The following is a 19,803-nucleotide window of genomic DNA, read 5'->3' as shown; positions in this document are numbered from 1 at the left end:
TGATCGGACTTAACAAGCCATATAAAAATAAAAATACCCCGTATGAAACCACAGGGTTTTTTCAGGGCATTGGAATTACCTTGATGTGGAAAAGTGTGGCAGTCTCATAAAATAAATCTGCTGTGTAATTTGTGGGTTTATTCTGACAAATTTGCGGTTTTCCTAAAAATCAATGTATCATTTGTGTTTATGTACACTGCAAAAAGAAAAGAAAAAAAAAGAAAGTTGGTATCCATCCTTTGAAATATTTTGTGAAAGGGACTTAAAACATTATCAATCACAACATTCAAATCAACTGGTTTTTTGGTGAAACAACTCTACGTTTTGTTTACACATGATTAGTTAAAGGGGTAAACAAAATAAGTTATGAGGTCAATCATCAACAATTTATATCAAAAAAGAGAGAAATCAAGCTATCGTCAGCCTACAACCTCAGCAAACTATAAACACTTCATGAACATTTGTCTAAGCTGTATGTCAGATGTTGGATTTTTTTTAGGAAATACTTAAGTGTTTTTGTGAAGTGTTATTAAAATATTACAGCAGTTTTCTAAACCCCCAAAAACATGAGTTTGAAAATAAAACATTGTAGAAACTCAGAAGAAAAAATATAGGTACCAAAATAAGTTTCTTTTGCCAATAAACTGAAAGCAGAAGTAATAATTTGTTTATTGCCAGTTCTGTGGGACCTTTGGCCTTATCTTTAAAACAGATTTAGGCGTCTAAACATGAAGTTTGAAGAACCCCTGGAATGTTGTGTAGAACTGAGGATCTTGCTAAATTGCTGAAGTCTGGTTTTGGTCTTTCAGTGTGCTGTTGCTAGTCAGAAGTGACAACCTATATTTCAACAGCCTGCACTTTTCCTCTCTTTCTCCGAGGGTGGTATCCCATCACTGCCATGCCTCAATCTACCCTCTGCACAATACTACACTCAGCTCCTTACTATTAAGGCACATTTCCATTCCAATCTTCTTTTGGTACGCATGCTTTTATTTCTCCACTCTCGCTCTTTTTTTTTCTTTTTTTACTCTTTCTTTCTGCTGTCCTCCCTTCCATGAAAAGCAAAGGGAATGTCAGCCTCCTCTTGTCACGGTGCCTCCAATCAGCGAGGCCAAAGCTCAGGGATCATGTTTGATACTGTCAGATGGCCTGGAAAATTAAAAACCCAATTAAAGTGGCAGTCCAGAGGTCAGCTCCTCTGCATATCAAAAGCTCTCCTCCAGCTATTCTGCCCAAATTATATCCGTTAACAGCTCACTTTGCTTAGGCTGCAACAGCGCGGCACTTTGGGGCCGTAATAAGTGCTTTCCTCGCTTCTTGTTCCGTCAAAGGAAATAGAGATGAAGAAAACCATTACAAATAATTTTTCTTTGGTTCTTTATCACAGCAATAAAACTAACAAACAAAAAAAAAAGGTTTGTCAGGAGTATGTTACTAATGTTGAGGGAGAAAGGAGTTTATTTTTAGAGCTCTTTCTTTTTCTTCTCCGTTACCCACAACGTGACATGCTGCATTCCTGCTCGTATTTGTCTTTAGCTGTTGAGATATATCCAGCAGCCAGGCTCCCAATTTCTCTTCCACTTCCTCTATCCCTCTTGTTCTTTTGTGTACCCTGTTTTACCCACAATTCATTAATTCCTGTACAGCGGTGGGGAGAGGACAGAGAGGAATGGCCAGCCAGCCTTAATGGCATGCGTCTTCGGATGGGCTATTAATATTCAGCCTTAATGCTTCTGATAACCGGGCTGGGGTGGAGGGCCGGGCAGGGGGGGCACCAAGAAGCTGTTGGTCCAGACAGCCTTATTAAGCAGCTGGAGTGGAATGATGCTCACTCATGTCTGTGAGCAAATGCACAAGTAAACACATCTGCATGCACGCACATTACAGTACGCACACCCACTTGCAGTCGAGACCAGTTGTCTTTGGGACTTCAGACAGGATGAGGGCGTTCCCACTAAACCGCTTCCCACATGTTAAAGGTTTGGTACACTGCACATCATCAGCAGCATGTGATATTCCTCATAATTTCTATATGGATTAGTAATCTCATGTAATAATAATTTTGTCCAGATAAATAAAAAAGAAAAAAAATCATGTTGACATTCATTTTATATATAAATTTTTTTGTATTATTTTCCTTCCTTCCGTTTCTCTTTGCATAGCAACTACTCTACATTTGGTCTCTTAGCTCCAGCTCATTTACATTTAATGACATGATAATACACATTAGCAGACTATTTCAAATAATTACAGCCTTTCAGTCGCTTTTCGCCTTCACCTCTTTCGCCCAAATGTTCTTCCACATCTTACATCCTCTGTTCCTTTTTCCCCCCCTCCTTAAACTTTTATATTTCTCATGGAAATAATAGAAAATGCTTTCCCAAAGAAACAATATGTAATAATATGCCAGAGGGACGGGAGAGAAAAAAAAATTGAGCAATTTTTGAAAACGCTGCTGAGCGGCAGGTTGAATAGGACATTAAGTTCTTTCTTTAGTGGTGGTGGGTATGTTTTTCCTGTCATGGTGATGTGGACTTATGTGGATGCTAGCAGAAGGTAGCAGCTCTCACAAGGTAGGTAAAAGCTCTCCTGTCATCTTAAAAATGGCTTTTTTTAAAATATACTAATATGTGTAAATACAGGCCGAAAATGGACTTTAGGCGAGGTAAGTTTATTTGAATAGCACATGTCAGCAACAAGGAAATTCAGGGTTGTTTACATGATTAAAACATAACAAAACAAGCAACAGAGATTACATTTTTCAAATGTCATTATGAAAACTATTGGAAATAAATGATTAGAAACTATTCCAAAAATATTGGAATAAGGACAAAACCTAATCTGTGTTAAGTTTGTTCAATAATTGTATGCTCCGTCACCCATGTTTTTGTTTTAAAGTCCAAAATCCTGCAAATGCATTCAGGTCGGCGAAAAGATCAAATAAAATCATAGTATAAATAATATGAATACAAACGTTTTTCAGAAAGGAGCTTTTTTGGTTTTTAAAACATCTTTATGTGCAACATATCAGCTGCCCCACACATAAACACACAGCGTAGCAAAACTATACATTGCATATTCTTCCTACATGCCATTAATCAGCTTCAGGATTAGGCCTGCAAAAAAATAAAAAAATAATAAAAAAACACAGCAAAAAAGCACAAAGGGAAGTGCTGAATCACATTCACCTCAAAGCAGATTTGATCCCTTTTAGCCGTGTTTGAAGGCCTAATGAGAGAACACTGTTGGCACCCACCGCTCCCTGCGGTCCACAAAATACTCTCCAGTTCACGGTGTCCTGCGGAGTGATCTCTGAACCTAATGACTCTGAAAGTGGGCTGACCATGCCGTTCCGGTGCTCTTGTAACAGATGGCTGTAGATAATATGGGTTGAGTCGAACACCATTAACATTTAGGCCAAAGGTGTGAAAGATGAAAAATGTTTTAACCCTGTTACATTCTGCAACACCTTAGGGAACACCCATGCTGTCGAACAAACATCTTTTTGCTTCAGAAACCCCCCTATCTGTCAAATACAATTCCGGACATGCATCTTTGATGGGTGAGTGTGTAGCTGTATTTTTCTGTGTAGGAGTGAACGGAGTAGTTAATAATGAGAGTTTTCTAAATGATGGCTTTTTTTCACGTCCACAACATTGCGGGGAATAAACCACGTGGAAGAGTAAGCAGAGCTCCCTCGTGGTGCCTGAATGAATCTTTTCCTTGCTGTTGCACTGTAGTGGTCAAACAAATTAAACTCAACACCAGTATGTAAGTAATTTTATGTAAATTATGCCGTTAATGTTCTGTGTCGTGCTGGTGACTATGGGCTGGTATGTGTCTTTCCTGATGAATCTTGTCTACAGGCTGGGCTGGAAGTTAATGTTCATTTGCCAGCAACCATCAACAGAGTGGCCTCATATTTTATTTATTTATTTACCATCGACTGTCTTGTTCTGTTTGTATTTTATAATGATTTAAGTTTACTCTTTTTATTTTCTCAATGTTATCCAACTATGTCAGAAGTGGGGACAAAGTATCTATGATGCGCTTGCATTTTGCTTAGAGGATAGAAAAAAATTATATAAATTATAGATACAGTGCTTCGTTTAAGTACCGTATTTTCCGCACTATAAGGCGCACCTAAAAACCTTCAATTTCCTCAAAACCCGACAGTGCTCCTTATAATCCGGTGCGCCTTATATATGGACCAATATTGAGCCACAACAGGTCTAGCAACTGCGGTAAACCATAGACATAATATAAGGATAAACGCCTCATGGACCGCTCTCGCCTATTATCGCTGACGAGATTTAGGGCGGCCATCTTGGAGCAGTACACCGCTCCACTCAGCGTTATGTGTTTAGCAGGCACAATGACGTATCAGCGCATTTAATCGATCATAACACGCTTTTTTGTTACTGGAAACCATATTCAAACATATATCAAAGCTACATTTATAAACAATTGTATTATTTAAGTATGTTTTTAATACATAGTTCCGCATATTTAAATATGCTTAGTGGCTATAACAATAGAATAGAAATTGAATATTCTGATATTGATGTATGAAGAGCATATTACAAAGCACACATCCGTTCATAATTTAATAAATTATTTAGTAATATCAATACATATGTATATAACTATACAAACACAATAAAATAATGATTAATAATGGCACAAATAATGATTAATACTGAATAATATATATTGAATACACACACACACACACACACACACACACACAGACACACACATATATATATATATATATATATATATATATATATATATATATATATATATATATATATATATATATATATATATGCGTGTGTGCGTGCGTGCGTGTGTGTGTGTGTGTGTGTTTTTCAGCCGACGAGTTCTAGCTTCAGAGATTCAGCAGCTGGGATTGAGTCAAAATCCGATGTGAGATTCATCCGTGCTGCAATGAATCCGTCTCTCTTTATAGACATCTCCCTCTTCTTCCTCACATTGTGTCTTTATGAAACTTTCAAAACAAAAACGGAAGATTTGGGAGCTATCTTACTAGTGAAAGAATTACATATAAATAATAGTCTTTACCACCTGTGTAAACTTTGCTGGTGAATGTTATAACACATAATATAAGTTTTATAATATGTGTTACATTGTTTCATTTCTAATATAGGCTCTTGTGTCAGATAATCTAAGTCAGTGTTAGAGAATAATTTATTTTTTTAGATCTACAGAATCTCAGTTAGCCTTCTGTAGCTAATATTAGCTGGTATCTCGCCGGTGGACATACAGTAAAGTAATATTCTAATCACAAAATATACACAATACTTACCATTACAAGTCCATCTTACTTGTGAAATGTTACTTGTGAAACAATATCCCTCAGTGCTGAGGCATCTTCTGTTGTTTTGATTGAACAAAGTAGGAGGGAGTACCGCTCCAAGATGGCCGCCGTATTTCCCTTCAATGGCTTGTTGGAAAAGACAAGTGGGATTTCTGCATTTCACCAATGGCTTCCATCTTGCCACATTTCCACAAAGACAGATTTGGCTTAATGTTGTACTGGATGTTAAGGAAACTTTTACTTGGGTGGCCTCTCTTGCTGATGAAAACTATTTTTAAAAACAAATTGGGTGAAATCTGATGAATGATTCCATGTTTAATTGGCTGAGCTTCAAAGCAATGACAGATAACCGGTTATTATTTGCTGAGATGTATTTGCAACTGAGCTCACACACAAGATTAAACTCATACAATCAGATTGTAACTATGTCAACACAGCAGAACAAGCAAAGGAAGCAGGAAGCACTTGTACTTTTACTTACCAGTTCCTTTAATTGTTGTCCCTTTTATTTAAATATGAAAATATTTAAAATGTTTTTAATCTGTCTGCAATTAAAGCATCAGATCAAATTAGTAGCATTCCCATTTTCAGTAAACAAATATTTACGTTTTAGATCAATGGCCTGTGTGCTGTGATTTGCGGGATGATCATGGTGCCTTTTCTGTAATAAGCAATTACTTAAAAACTCACAGGTTCTGAGCAGAGAAGCAGGTGGCGAAGCGGCAGGGAAAATGGGTTGCATCACCTGTTGCAGGAAGGCAGAATCGGAGGAATCAAAAGAAATGAACATTAATGGCACAAAAAAGGAGGGAAGGCCAAAAACCAACCAAAACAATGAACAGAAAGGACAACACTAACCTAAGAACACAAATAAGCTTTGATAAGACATGTAGTGCAAAAATAAGGAAGCACAAAGATAAACATTGCTTTGTTAAATTCAACCATTTATGGGCGCTCCCTGATGGTTTGGGGATTTGATTTAGTAGTTTAGCTTGCTTCTGCCTTGAGATGGCTCTACAGAAAAGCCAGGCATGTTTCTCCTTCCAGCATGTCAGGCTGTGGACCTCTGGTTCTGCTGTGGGGTCATGAGCCTCTGTGGTTCTCCTGCTGATCTTCTGGCCCGGCCGGTTTGGGTGGATAACCATGTCTTAGGAGGTTTGCTGCAGGTGATGGGTTGATAACATCTCCCTGAGTTGTTCAAAGATTGATATATTTTACTTTAGAAATAAAGCCGGCTTTAAACAACAGAAGGCAGATTGAAAACAGATGCAGAGGGAATCTTTCAGATTCATTATATAGAAACGTTTATTTCAAACCATGTATATCCTTCTCCTTTCATTTCACAATTGGCGACTTTGCGTTGTTTAATCACGTTAAATCCCGACAAAGTACACAAAGGTTTGTGGTCGTAATATGAAAAAATGTGAACGAGTTCAAGGGATGTTAATATTTGTACAAAGCACTGCATTTTCTTTCGGCCTGATCCTCTCCTGGCATCTACATTATCTCCCTTCCATGTCTTCCTCCGGCTGATACAATTTACACAGCCACGGAGGACCGCAGGATTTACGCAGGATTTTTGTTTCAGCCATCTATGGAATTAAGAAGTGTATCCTTGCATTTCATTAAATCCTGCCTAATGAGATGACTGTCTCTCCCCAAAGAGCAGATGATAAAGTACTCCATGCCACGGTGCATAAATTAGCATGGTGAGGTTAAATGCTGGAACTGACTCATGTTTCACAAGAGGACCCTATCCAGCAGTTAAATCAACTCACATAAATACTGCCAACTGCAGCCTTAATTCTCCTACCTTCGTGGAGCTCCCATCCAGACTAATGGATCTTTTTTCATCGTAACTAAATCAAAACAGAGTGGAGCAGAAGTAGCAATTTGTAGATTCTCTTGTGCACTCGCTCGGTCGATAGCTTTTTGTTGCAAAGAATCGCAAGGAATCGGATTTCGACATTTTATCCTTGTTGGAGTGTTTGCATTTTAATGCTAACAGAGAGTTTCAAATTCACAATTCTGTGACATCTCGGACAAGTATTAAGACATCTCCTGTCTTAATAACAGACAAGTTTGAAATATATGTAGCTGGTTTTCTAGCTGCAGATTCTAAGTAGTAGGATGGAAAAAAAAGAAATGTAAACTGTGTCTTGGAACTTACATGTCACTAGTTAGCTGCATATATTTTTGACTAGAATATTTACAAATTATTATTAACTGCTGCCATTTCTGTTTGTGTCCTTTCTACTTTTTTTTTCTTAAAAAGTGACAACGAATACTGCTTTGATCTATTTCAGCCAGAATTACATCCCAATTACGAGAAGCCACATATGGCTCGTGCACCTAGTCTGGGCCATTTCCGATGTTACGGTATCATTACCGGTGATGAGGAAACACGCCAGATTTCCTTTTATGAGTTCGTCTGAGCTGTGCCACAGATACACACTTTTACACGCAGGCTGAAGTGCTTGCAGGGGACGGGAAATGAGAGAAATCCTTGAGCCAAATGTCTGATTTGATCACGACATCTAATTGAAGGATCATTTTCAACAAAGTCGTTCAAACACCTGACAGCTCCTCAATTTCTGTCCGTCTTTTCACCATACATTTTTTTTTCTCCTCCGTGTTTTAAAAGATGCTCCTGGCTGAGTTGGACTTCATGGGGGGTGCACTGAGAGTTTTTGCTGATTTTTCAGGTGTTCTAAGCTTTTGGATCCACGTGGCTGTAATGGACTTATTCACAAGCGGTCCTTGTCTCTCTAATTAGTGGTCCCCCCTCGAGTCGTAACAAGGGCACTGACGAGAGAGCCTTTTCCCAATGATAATGTGAATGGATACCTGCAGGGGGAGATTTCTGCACTGTTCCTCATCCTGTCAGCCACTCTGGGTAACACTGGGGCTTAATGAACCTGAAAATAAGACACTGTGTGTGGTGAGGGAAGTGGGTGCATGTGTGTGTATGTGCCTGTCAGGTGGGTACAGTAGAGCACCTTAGAGTTGGTTTTGGAGCAGTACCATTTCTGTAGTTGAACATGTTCATCCATATATTTGGATTTCTTAAGGTTTTCTCAAGGATTTCTTAAGATTTTTCTTAATCTGAGAATGTAAGACCTTAATCAAACAAAATCCAAATTGTTGTTATTAAATCATGACCAAGGATCTTAACTTAGGCAGGTGGAGCCTGCAATGCTTTGCATGTTAGTTTGGAATCTTATGTTTCCTCCTGGATGAGAAGTTCATTTATGCTAAAGTTGGTGTCCTTTCTGGGAATATTCACCGCTGATCCATTTTTGATTAGTTTGTGGATATTTGCTCTGACTGTATTTCCCAAAACTTTACAAATGTACTGTAACCAATTACAGACTGATATTTCATCTGTTCTGGAACTGTCTTAGATCAGGCCAGGATGTGTCGCTGGTCGACATCCGTTAGTCTACTTCATGTTGTTCTTTGTGATTCTAACAGTCTGGAAATAAATAGGCCGGGTTGTAGGTGACTGAACTTATTGAACTTTGTTAATGACACTTTATTCATACTTTTCTATGGCGAATTGAATTTTATATACAAAAGAAAACTATGGTTGGTTTGAATAGCTTTTCTCCTTTCGTGAACAAAATCATTTAAAAACTTTTTTATTTTTGTATTCATCCAGGCTCTCTTTGTTTTAGGCTGCAATTGGTTTGATGATCTGAACAGCAAGTGCGCCAAGCGAAGGTGAGCTAAACTTGTCCATGAGATTTAAAGATTTAAAGATTTCTTAGCGGTAACATTACAAAGGGAGCCAACAACATGCTTTCAATCAGAGAGATAAGGTGCATGTTGTGTAGGTGATAGATGATCCGAGTTAACCCATACTCTGCTTTCCCGCCGGACCGCCGCTCAACATGTATTGCGATATGTGTGTGCCGCCTGTGAGATGGTCTGACTGATAACTTGACGTCGCAGAGATGCCTATCTGGGATGTATGCAATGTCACAAACGTCACGTGTGATCGATCGAACACCGCATCGTCTAAGTGAGAGGTCATTGCTCTCCATATACAGCCTCAGGGGAGGAACGGGCGACAGAATGCCTGGTCAGCACACGGTCACATTTTGGATGCACGGCTCTCCCTCCCTGCCCTCCTGAGTGTGTAATGAGCTGAGTTGTTGTTGGTGGAGCACACGTCACTCCATGTGACATTAGGCTCAATCAGTGCTGCCATAGGTGACCCCTTGCTTTACCTTGGAATGCTCGGCCCTTCCAGCGTGGGGCTCCAGCTACCTTTTTGAAGCTCGTTGACATTGAATGATGTGTTAGTTTATTATGGGAGATAGGTGTCATGTCAGACAAGCATTAAATCCTTGCAAAGTGAACCTTACAATTTTTTTTTCTCTCCAGTAAAACCGCTGCTGACCAAAGTGGGTATGCAGTGATTGGGCAGATTTATGACAAACCACACACACACGCACACACACACACACGCACACACACACACACACACACACACACACAAAACAACTAAACAAAACAAGATGGACTGGAGGAAAAGCAGGTGAATTATCGACAGCTTGTGTGTGATGGAAGCAGAGAGGCAGAGAGAACGAGCAAAAAACACAAACAGAAGAGAGGGAAAGATGAAGAGATAGAGATAGAGAAATGGAACCACAGATGTGGCGGGGCCTCGGGCTTTACAAGTCATTACGGTGTAAACTGCTCCAGTGGCGATGTTGTGGCGAGAGCACAGGGGTCACCATCTCATGGGTGTGTCAGGCCATGCATGCACGCATAACGCATAAGCAGACACACACAAAGAGGAAGCTGAAAGAACATCTGGATACATGCCACCTGCCTGGAGGAAGTCATCTAGTTTACACGCAGAGCAGGAGGGGCTTTGTCCCTTCCTGGATGTGCAACCTTCATGCTAGCTTGCACCACTGGGAGAGGATGGAGGACAAAGTGGAGAGTGAAGAGCGTGCAAACCCAGACGCACTTAGCAGGGATTAGGTGTTCAGGTAAACACGGATGTCGTGACGGGAAATGGCCGCACCGCTGTCTCATCTGCAGATCTTTTTTTTGTAAATCATGTGTAACTCCCTGGTGTGTGTTTAAGGGGTTTTTACTCAGCAAACCATTTGAGCTGAATTAAATGGCATCAACAGAAAAAAAACAACTAAAACATGGTTGAGAGTAGAGAGCCAAATTCCATGAACAAAAACTAAAATGTCAGAACTTAAAGTGCTGTAAAATTGTATTTCCACCCTTAAAGATTTATTCTATATCTATTTTCTTTTCTTTTTTGTGTGCTTTTTTTCACATAAAACTCCACACCACAAATGGAGAAAACATGAAGGAGCAAAGAACCTATCCATGATAAGACAGTCACTTACTATGCAGAGGAATGTGTGTTTATTTATGATTCAACAAAAGAGGCTGGACAAAAATCTATTATTTGCCCTTAAACAACTTAATAATTAACCAAAACTTGAGCAAAATTATTGTGTGAACAGATGAGATAAAAGTGGACATTTTTGGAAGATGTATTTATATTTGGCATAAAACTAACATAGCATTTTAGAAAGAAACTATTTTACCTGAAGGTGAACAAGGTGATGGCAATGTGATAGTCTGGGGTTGCTTTAGTGCTACATGATCTACATGGCTACCATAATTAATGTAACACTGAATTCTGCTTTTAACGATCAGGAGGACACCTTTTATCGGCTAAAAATACACAAACAAGATGGTTTTGGAGTGGCCTATTCCAAGGCAGGACTTAAATCTTATGTCTGGAAAACCCTAAAAGAAGCAAAACGCTGCTTATTGGCTGTTGTAGCTGCCAGAGCTGGCACAAACAATTAGGTTTAGGGGCCAATTTTGTTTCTGCATAGGACCAGAAAGTTTTGTTTTCCCACTTAATAAGTGAAATAACTTAAAAACTGCAGTTTGCATTTGCTGAGGTTGTCCATATTAGATTTTAACATTTGCAAAGTGATTTGAAACATGAATGAAGTCAGACAGAAAAGTAACTCAGTTCTAAGTATTGACCATCTGGCAAGAGCTCAAGCTAGCATGCCTCAAAACAATTGCATTCATTAGCTTAATTTATCATGGCGGTAAGCTCAATTTACTCTTGCTTGTGCGAGGCTGGCTCATTAAGATTCAGTCTGCCGTTTCCTCGGGCCGTCCTGTGATCATTTACGCAGCGTTCAAGCATTGTGGAACCAGATAGGAAGCACTCCTAGGTGGAGGTTATCTGCCGGACCTGCTGAAATAAAGAAAGAGGGGTTGAGAGAGTTTTTGGAGGTAAATGAGAGAATGGGATATGGGGGTGTGGGAGGGGTTTCAGCAGAGGAGTGATCTAAAGAAGAATGCCGTTGAGAAGAGGTGGCATGAAAGGAAGGCCCGGCCGAGTGACAGAATGGATGTTACAAGGCTGGGGTGGAAGAGGAATGGAGAAACAGCGAGGAAAGAGAGGCACGTGACTAAATGTATTCTGATAACTGAACAGCAGATGTCTCGCATGGAGCTCCTTTGTTGCCTGAACAGCAGGACCCTGCACTTCAGTGGGCTCACTTCACACTGCATTCATTTGCCTGCCAGCTGCCAATTTAGGGTAGCGAGAGTGAAAGAGAAAGGAAAGAAAAAGAGGAGATGGGAGGGTGGCTCACACCAGTCCATTTCTCCCCTCCCACTGCACGTCTTGCAGAGAGGCTGCCATTCCGTCCTCCCTTTCCCCCCGGTGGCCTGTACAATTAGTGATCTGCATAACCACCCACACCTTCGCGCACTGCTCTTACAGAATGGGGGAGAAGCTGTCTTTGTCTTTTGGCTGCTGTACAATTGAGTTGCTTTGGACTTGGCTGGAAGCCAGAGTCTGTGGCACAAAACTGCGCGGTCTTGATGGATGACGGATACTCCTCGAGTCCCGTTTGCTCGCGCAGCCGATTTGGCGGGTCGGAGATGAACTGCATCAGCTGCCTCCAGCAGCCCTTTTGTTGAAACACCTTCTAAACCGTGGCAAGGGAGAAGTTTCTGAATTGCACGCTCCCAGGTACCTCGGCTCAATAGAAGAGCGCTCTCATTAAGACCACAAAAACCACAGTTCATTAACGCCTGGGTGAAAACAAATTTGCACCCCTCTGCTAAGTGATGTGGGCCGAGGCGTTATGGTGTCAGGGCTTTGGTGAAAGTGGCCATGCGAGGCAGGATTAAGGTGACTGCATTCACATCGTCACAGTTCACCTGACGCTTGCGATCTACCTGAGAATTAAATTCCATCTCACTTTGGGTCTTCTTGTCTTATTTTTTTTAAACAAAAGTATGAAAAGTGTCAACTTTTGATGAAATTAGAACTGCAAATCTTTACATCAACTCTGTGCATCTAGAAAATTAAAGTTTTTCCAAATCTTCACACTCAGTCACACTGGATGGAAAATGTCTTTGTGCACCAATGTTAAAGTCTTGCCTCAGATCTGCCATTGGATTTAGAGCTAATCTGTTCCATTTGTATTGCTGCCTCGACGTTTAGGGCCATTGTTCTGCTGGAAGAACCTCTGTCCAGGTCTCAACTGCCTCTGTCGTGCTTCACTATGGAGATTATGTGTTCAAGTTGATGTGCAGTGTTAGTTTCCCATCACTATTTGTGTTTTGCTTACAGACCAGAGTTCTCTGTTGGTCCACTGACTGACTGAAACAGCCTCTTCCACATGTCTGCTGTGTCCCATGCAGAGTTTGCAGCACGCTGCAAGGATGACTTCTGGATTTTTATCAACGACGGCTTTCTTCTTGCCATTGTCCAATAAAACTCAGATTTAAAGAGTTCATGACTAGCGGTAGACTGATTTTCCCTGCAGCAACCTTACAAATAACACAGGCCTCTTGGCTTGCCACCATACTTAATGCTCCCCTGTTGATTTAGGTGAGCGATGGTATCTTGATTAATTTTCAGTTTTGACTCATTTTTTTCTGTTGAATATGTTCAAGTATTTGATTGTAGCTCGAGAAGTTATGAAGATATGCTTAAGAGGATGTGAATATTTTTTGTCCCTTTAGGTGCATCAGTAACTTTATTGCTGAGTTCCTTATTAAGACTTGTGCAGTGCGTCGTTCAGGTTCAGAATGCACGCACTGATAAACGATCGCCAGCTCATCTGCGTTGTAGTGGCTCGTTGCCGCACAAAAGAAAGCAAGAGAAGATCCCTCTCATCGCCCACCTCGGTGTCAATTCACAAGACAAGCAAAAGAACAAGCATTATCCCTACTTCCTGAGTTGGCAGGGAGTGTGATAAAAACTTTTTGATTAAAGGGAGCGAATAATCTATTTCATTCTGAATCGAGAAGCGGGAAAAAGAGCGGAGGATTAATCTTAAGGCCGTCGTTTTACTGCCTATCCCCCCTCCTGTCTTGGAGCTGAAGAAGCGTGGGTGAATAATGGGGTGTCCATCAGCCGTGGGCTCAGGCCCAGATTGGGATTTTCTCTGGGGATAATACAAAGCAGGGCGACAATTGATGATTCATAATGTACAGTTTTAGCCTGGCGATAGCGCCAGCTATTGTGGTGGGCATTAGTATTACAGTTTCTCAGCAAGTTGTTTCTGTCTGACAGCAATCTTTGCTTCCCCTGCCGAAGCGGGGAGAGCCACAAATTTAAAAAATATGTAGTTTTGCTTAAGAGTGTCTGCACAAGCATTTTCACCCAGTCAGACATGCACAATGCTAAAAAAAAAATATATATATATCTTTGAAAGAAAGGAGGGAATCAAGCAACAAGCAGCGGTGAATAATGGCGCCATTTTATGTCTACTTACTTACTTGCGTCTTCTCCCTCGTTTTGTGCGGCGAAGCTGCTTGAGCAATCCTCCTAACAAAGTTGTCTGGCTCTCCAGTCATGTGAGCAGCACCTGTCCTGTGGAGGCTGAGGCGGCGCTGGAGGATCCAAGGAAGGGACGCTATCCATCAGTAGTTCCATTTGATATTTAATTTAGACTTTTATGAGCCTTAGAGGATGGACCATGTCGTTTTTCTCTGCCGTGCTCTCTGTATGGATGGAGGATAAATTCTCCTCCTTCATGGGGCCAGCATAAGCAAAGCCCAACGTAGATTTATATCTGTGTAGCGCTGGTGACGGTTGTCACAATTAGTGGCCTACATACAGCACCAAGCACACAGGTTTCAGTGGGTAGAACCTGTCATTACATGGAAGCAAAAGTTTAGGGGATAAAAGGAGCAGATTTAGGTTTGAAGGCCACTATAAAAGTTGACTATTATCTGTAAATTTGAAAGCAGATATTTACATTGACTGTATAAAATGACAGCCACTTTTGTGACACATCTGGAATTAAACCCTGGTTTAGGTCAGATAGGATGAATAAATAATTTCTATTTGCTAAGTACAAGGATAATGCGAGACATAATTATACAGATTTTTTTTTTCCTATAGTTACTTTGTAACTAATTGGCAGCCTGCTTAGGGTTATTGTCCATGTGGAAGACCTGCTTGTGTTCAATCTTGAGATGTCACTGCAATATTTTCACATTTTGTTGTTTTCTAATGATCCTATCCATTTCATGAAGTTCACTGGCTCCTCTTGCCTTTGTCCCCAAAGCCGTTAATGGCCACCGAGGCCAAACACGTGAATTTGTGCCTCATCAGATCACAGAACATGACTCCAAAATGTAGGTTTCTGAGCTACTTTTTATTTAGCTTTCGATATAGTTGCTTCTTCTTTGCTGAGCAGCTTTTTATGCCATGTTGGTAATGATGACGTCACTCAAGCAAGCAGAACATTTGAGGCGTTGCCTTAAAATACATCTGAGCCTTCAGTGAACTCAAAGGTGGTGAATTTGCTCATCAAAAGTCTACAAAGACATCATCATTTACTTTTCTCACAAATTATATAAAATAGTAGAAATCTAATGTAAATTACTAAATGTGAAGGAAATAATACAAATTATTTCCTTGTTAATCTGGCGTAAGTAGAAATAATGTTGTTAATCCTAATTGGCTAAAAAAGGAAAAGACTAGTCAGACAGTAAAAGTATAATGGTTATACATCTTTTTATGCGGCGTAAGCAGGTAGCCGGTGTCTACTGCAATCTTTGCTCAGAGCCGTTAGGATTCTGTCACATAAGAAAAGCACAAGAACAATAATCCTGTTTAAAAGCTGCCCATTTTGCATTAATCAAGTGGGTTAGTGAAATTATACACACATTTTACCTTGATATATATAGATGGACTAAAATAGGTGCTTTTCTAAGAGGGTAATAACGAGTTTTATAAACTAATCCTTTCCTAATGCTCTGTTTGAATGTAATTTATAGCTTCATTTATTACCCCTTTTGTATTAGTAATTATTTCTAAAATACCAAAGAGCCATCTTTTCTTTCCCTGCTCTTCTTGGCCTCTGATTTATTGTCTCAGCTCTGGCCTGATGCCGTCTTCCCAAGGTGTGACATTTCAAAATATTTATAGCTCTGGCACATTAAAGGGCTTCCTTTGAAGGTGACCGACTGCTCTTCCACACCGATGTAATTAATAGAATCTCGGCTCTCTTGCCAGATCTTATTTATCCACCTCTATTCTGCTGAAACACTGCAGAAAACAGCAAGGTTTTGGATATCTTTTTCACCTCATAAACAGCCCCTTTTTAATGCCCGCAAGTCCCAGGATGCATTGCACGGAGGGGCGAAAGGGAAGCCATTCCCCCATTCGAAGCTCTGAAAGTTTAATATTTTATCGATTAGATTCAAGCCCCCTGTCCAAAGTGGCAATTAAAATTCAATTAAACTGACTGAAAGCATCATATTAAATTTCATTTCTTTATGAGCTTCAATGCTGGAGGACTTGAGTATAATCACAGCCTTTTTAGATTATATTATCCTGTTCACTAACTATAAAAGTGACACTTTTAGGTATACTTTAAATATTTCTTGAGTATAACCCTCTAATGAACACATTTTATAGCCATTAAATCAACTATTATCCAGCATTGTAATAAAGAGAAATGGCTGCTTTTTATTCTGCACTCCAGATTAGAAAAGATAGAATGTTGCTTTTTTTAAATGTTTTTATTTTTTGCACAGGTGTATGAATTAAGCAGTGATTTGAAATGATATCGTTATGTTTCAATTACCACTTTCATTGTATGTGAAAGGAAAATCATACATAGTGTTCAGGAAGCGTGTCTCCACCAGCTTTGCTTTTAGATAATAACGTTTTAATGCAGTTTTATGTCAGGGGAAAAAGGGGTTCAGTTGAATTTAGGTCTGATCTGAACTTGGACTGGGCCATTCTAACTTAAGAATATGCTTTGGTCTAAACCAATCCACTTTAGTTCTGGCTAAATGTTTAGTGTTTTTTGTTCAGGTGCCATTTTATCCTCTCCCACAGACTCAGGTTTTTGGTAACATCACACAGTTTTTTTTTTGCCTGTATTTAGCTCCATACATCTTCTCATTCACTCCAACCAGCTTCCCTGTTACAATTAAAAAACACTTTCTCAGAGTATAATGCTGCCACTACCATGTTTCAGTGTGAACTCAAGGTATTTTCCCTTACAAATTTGTTGCTTACAAAAATGGACACAATACATACAAAAAATAAATAAATAAATGAATAAACAAACAAAAGAAAATTATGGGAAATCTTTCTTTTACTTCATTTGTAGTCTAACTTTTATGCTGGCATAAATGTCATTGTATTGCATCTAGGATGTTAAAGGGTAATATAATAAAATGCTAACATGTTTGATGAATTATAAATTATTTGCATGACAGGGAACACAATGGCTTGACTTTGAGCTTCAGTTTTCTTTAATGCTGTTAGAATTTCTTAGTTAATAACATTGAAATTTTGCAAAAAGCTTCAAAAGGAAATGTTGTTTCAGAGACCTGATTATCTGGTTTATTTATGTTTTAGGGTTGTAAGTGGTTTTTATTTCTCATTGTATTTGTCTTTGGTTGTTGCGTTTTATTTTGGACGTTTAAAATTTCTTCCAGCTCCAGTGTGTTCTACACAAAGTAAAAGTTTATTCGTCTATGAGAGGGCGAACATGCATTATTATGCCATTATGAACAGATGACTTGAAAATGGCCTCAAAACAATAATATTTTCTATCACCACAGTCATTTGTGGGACAATTTATTGCCCAGTAAAATTTGTCATCATGGCAGGCCTACTCCAACCTGGGACGTGGATCTCTGCACCTCACCAAGGGCTTCTCGGCTGCTTCTTTGAGTTAATGCTTGCCTTGTCAGGCCTGCCAACTCAGGACTTTGCAAATGCAAATTTGTGCCATTCTCATTGATTATTAACCTTTCTTTTCTTCCACGTTGCACTTATTCTGCACTTTCTGTTTGTTTCTCACATAAAATCCCCAAAAAGTGTATTAAAATTTGTGGCTGTAAACAGTCTTTTAATGCATAAACCAAACCAAGCAAGGCCTATCAATATAATGCAGACGGTTAATAAAATTCCCTCGCTGTTCAGTGTTCTTTGTTATTAGGACTTTGCAAAGTTTTACATCTACCGCCGTGACATTTGTCTTTTTTTACAAGCAAATTACTGTCAAGTCAGGATAAATGTTAGTGAGCCGTATATATTTTATTTACATCTTATAAAGGCAGGACTTTGCAGCCTTGTTAGTACCTTTGCAAGGCAACTCTGAGTCAGACTGCTGGATATTGGCTTCCTCAAGGGAACCAGGAATGTCTGCGTAAAATTAATTTGCAATCGGTGCAGTAGCTGTTGAGGTGTAATGCTTGGAAAGAAATGACAGCGCTGAAGAAAAAAAAAGGGATGCAAAGATTGGGCTTCGTTTTTCTGAGGAGATATATGTTTTGTTTTACGGCAGAATCTCTAATAACTACAGAGGAGTATTTTTTTTTAAGTGGCACAGAGCCAAATGTGATCAGGATGTCTTGGTTATTAACTTCTGATCTGTTAATTGGTCAAGCTTTCATCCTTGGCCCACGGTAAGGCAGAGCAAAGCCATTGATCCCTCAGCATCCTCCACAGTGAGCAAAACTGTTTGGATGTAAATAGAGAGCCGTGCGAGACACTGAGAGAGCTTGCTATTACTGAGTGCATCTCTGTTTCCCCCCCCCAGACTGTTTGCTCTGTGTGATTATTCTCTCAAGCTCCCCGAACATCCCAGCTCCCGCCTCTGTAATAAAGATATTCATTTACCTGATATGGAAATCTTGTTCACAACTGATCCCAAATGACTGTGGAAGAAAGTGGGGAGGTGAGAGGCAACAGAGGTGGGCAGAGGAGGTGATGGGACGGGAGTGTGGAAGGGAAAGATAGGAAGAACGGCATAAAATATTAAAGGGGAGTGAGTCGACGCAACTCTGGGAGTCAGAAAGGTAATAGAACATGGCTTTGAAGAAATCGCAGGTGGTGGGTTTTTATTGATATGTGGGGCAACTATTTTCAACTCATGAATCAGTTAAAGTAATGAAGTATTCCTGATAATGGTTGATTAAATGAGTGGATATCAGTACAGATATTTAAAAATGCTCTCTGTGTGTTTTTATCTGAGTGCAGTGACTTTTGTTTGAAAAGTACTCAATTGACTCCATTTTTTTCTCAATTTGTTACATTAAACCACAAATTTTACTGTATTTTGTTGGGATTTTATGTGGTGGAGAAACAAAAAGTAGCTAAAAGTTTTAAAAAAGAAAAATTATTCATGGTTTTCCATAATTTTTACAAAAGAAATAAAGCTTGTTGTGCATTTGTGATCAGGCACCCTTAATTGAACCTCTTTTCACTACAATTACAATGATGCTGCAGGTGTTTTAGACTTTGGTCTGGACTTTGCTATTCTAAAACATAAATGCTCTGGCTATATATTTATTGTCCCGTTCGGAGGTTAAAGTTTTTTGCTGCCTCAATCAGGTTTTAGTCCAGAATTGCCAGGATTTAGGATTTAGAAAACGTGAAAGAGCTTCATGAATATGAGCGCTGTTGCAGTAATATTACTGCGGTGCAGTAAAGATTCTACTGCACTACTAAAGATTTTATTTAAAAGACTTTGTCTTAACAATATGCTGTACTTTATACTAACCAGGACGCGTTAGTAAGAAATTTGCAGCGAGGTTACAAAGTTAAAAAAAAAACTCCCACTTTTGTTTGTTTCTCGTATGAGAAGCGAGTGTATTCTCATATTTGGATGGAGCGAATGAGATCCAGGGTGGTGATGATCACGTTCCAATCTCCCCTTCTTTCATTTTGTTTAAATGTACAGCTCATTCATTCGAGGTTTTATTGTCTCTGTCAGGGGAACACTGCTTTCCCCTATAACATGGCCACCATGCGCAGCACATCAGGCAACTTCTTGATTCTGTACTCAGTAATTTAAAGCCTTTATGGAAATGCAATTTCAGGGCTCAGTGCTTGTTTTTCTAAATTGTACTCAAGGAATTAGCTACTCCAACCACAAATCAGTTGAATTTATGCCCAGTTG

The sequence above is a fragment of the Poecilia reticulata genome, chromosome 22 (genome assembly GCF_904066995.2).
Source record: "Poecilia reticulata chromosome 22, P_reticulata-male-v2, whole genome shotgun sequence".
Lineage (NCBI taxonomy): Eukaryota > Metazoa > Chordata > Actinopteri > Cyprinodontiformes > Poeciliidae > Poecilia > Poecilia reticulata.
The sequence above is the reverse complement of the archived record's forward strand: the minus strand, read 5'-3'. Positions refer to the sequence as shown.